Genomic DNA, 2,838 nt, shown 5'->3' on the forward strand with positions numbered 1-2,838 from the left:
TGTCATATGGATTGTTGTTTTACATCCTTTGATTTTCAGTCTGTGAATTTCCTTTTGAATTAAATATGTTTCTTGTATGGAGCATATTGTTGAATTTTGCTTCTCGAACCATTGTGCCAGAACTGAGACCATTTTAACATTGATGTTTATAACCAGTATGTATTGACTTATCCATGTTATGTTATTTTCCTGTTGTTATGCTTCCTGTTGTTGGCTCCCTTTTTCTTCCCTCTGTTAATTGCTTGCTTTGCCTGGTAGATTCATTCTCATGAGGTTCCTGTAGTTACAGGTCTTGTTATCTCTTTCCAGAATGACCTTCAGAACATTTTGAGGGTTGGTTCGGGGGCTGTGAATTTCTTCAGGTGTTCTTTGTTATAGAAGTATCTAACTTCTTCATCAATTTTGAAAGAGAGTTTTGTGGGGATACATCAATCTGGGTTGGAGGTTGTTTTCTTTGAGGGCTTGAAATATTTCACTCCAAGCTTTCCTTGACTTGAAGATTTGTGTTGAGAAGGCTACCATGATTTTGATGGGTTTTCCTTTATAGATAATGTTTCTTTTCTGTAACAGTTTTCAATATTCTGTTGTTATGCTGAATTCTGGTATCTTGAGCACTATATGCCTTGGCATAGATTTTTTTGATCATGGCTAATTGGTATCTATACACCTCACTTATCTGTATGTGAAACTCCTTATCTCTGTTTGGGAAGTTTTCTGCCATTACTTTGTGAACAAGCTTATTTTTAATGTCGTGTGTGCTATCTCTTGCTTTTCTACTGACTCTGATCCATCTTACGTTTTTCTTCTTTGTGTCATCTACCAGCTGTCAGATTGATTTTTGGTGGTGTTTTGCTATGTCCCCCAGTAAAAAGCGACTGACTGGAAGCCATCTTGGAGAAAAGTCAGCTGAGCCTGGAACTCAGAACAGCTCTGGGCTCCATCTAGCAGCTCCTAGAGGCAGGGTGAGGCTGCTGAGTTTAATTCAGCAGGAGGTGCATGGAGGGATACAGGCTGGAAACAATGGGATCCAGCCTCACAGCCAGAAACCAGCCTGAACATCAGCAAAACTAAAGATGCAGGCTTTCTGGGATTATTCACTACCTCTGCTCTAAAGCTACAGCTTTACTCAGCTCAGATATGAACTCTGTCTGCACACTTACCTACCAGTGACAGCAGAAACATGATTTGGAGTGGCCTCTTTTTTCTAATTTTTTTCTTTTTTTTTTTCTTATTTGTTCTTGTTTTTATGAGTATGAACATGGTTTCTAGTTCTGTTGTTGTTGTGTTCTTGTCTGTATTTTTCCCTTCTTTCTTGCTCTCCTATCTGAAAGAGTTTGGCCCTAGAATAAATTACAGGACATTATAGTGGTGGAAGGCCAAATTGGGGATGTTTACCCTGATGGTCACTTCCTCTTTTCCCTGTTATAACTTCCTTTTTCCTCTCTCAGTGCTCCCAAAGAAAATTCCAATCCTTGGGGCTGGAGATTTAGCTCAGCGGCATAAGCACTTGCCTTGCAATTGCAAGCATACAATTGCATGAGTTTGATCCCCGGTATCAATTAAAAAAAAAAAGAAAATTCCAATCCTCGAGCTTCATCAATACCTGCCCTAAGCACCACCTACGCTTAAAGGTTAAATATACCCCATACCCCCATATCCAGGCAGAGGAGAAAGCCAGAGCACTGTTGGTTGTGGGCTCCTCTCCACATCCTTGGAATAAAGGCCACTTTTACTTTTTCTTATATTCTGCTCCTTTATTGCACTGAAAAACTCTAACACTATCTTCTTCACCAGTTTCCCAAAGTTTGCAGAATCTTCCTTTGTCCCCTAGCCTTAATTCTAATCTCTTCCTCTTTTTCTATTTTTCCCCTTAATCCCTTTTAAGTTTTGTCCCTGAGGGCTAAATAAATATTGAAATAAGTTATTTCAACAAGAAGATAAGTCAGTAAAGAAACTTATGAGACACAAGTTATACCTAGCATATAGAAACACTTCAATCTGGTAATAATTCTGCAGAATTTAACATTTCTGTTAAGATACAAATTATAATTTCTTAAAAGCACTTATAGACATAAAGATTAACTAGTAATTTTAACATATTGACCTATACATAATTTTTACTTTAATGTAATAAAGCAAGCTAAATATACTTGTAAATAAATAAATGTAATCATAACGCAGTTCTGATATTTTATGATTTTTGTTGTTTACACTAATTAGCAATGTTTAGTAAAATGGTAAATATTCATTAGCATAAATTAAGAACATTTGTATTAAGTGTTTCAGATTACACATAAATTTGGTAGCTTCTAAACTGATGCCAAATGCTCTAAATGTTCAAGCAACATTTATTGCTTTCTGAGTAACTTACTTTAATAGAAAAATTTTATTGCATATATGAGATATAATTAAAGTACAGGCTAAGCAAGTTAGCTTTAGAGGAATTTTGTAACAGAAAATGTATAAATCTTGCACTTAATCTTCTTCAGTGTTTTAAGCAGTATTTTAGGTTGATCAATACAAAAATAAGGCCTACCAAATAAATAAGAGGCGTTACCTCTTTCCATTGTAATTATTAATACAAATTAGGAAATAATAGCAAAATGGAACAGAAAGTGAAAGTCAATGAACAGAATTCAGTCATGCTAATAAAATGTGTACTAACAATAATCCATAGTACAAGTGATTTTTAAGTAGAAGCTGGAGGAACTATAGCACTCAAGTTTAGTGGAAAAACTTCATAAATGGTCATTAACGAAATGAATTATGAAGATCTACTTTGGCCAAAGCTTTCCTTTGTGACAGGAGTATTTCCATGAAAGCAAAATGTTCCAGAGC

Source organism: Cavia porcellus, unplaced genomic scaffold (assembly GCF_034190915.1).
Source record: "Cavia porcellus strain 051 isolate PalLab524CR breed Dunkin Hartley unplaced genomic scaffold, mCavPor4.1 scaffold_2, whole genome shotgun sequence".
Classification (NCBI taxonomy): Eukaryota; Metazoa; Chordata; class Mammalia; order Rodentia; family Caviidae; genus Cavia; species Cavia porcellus.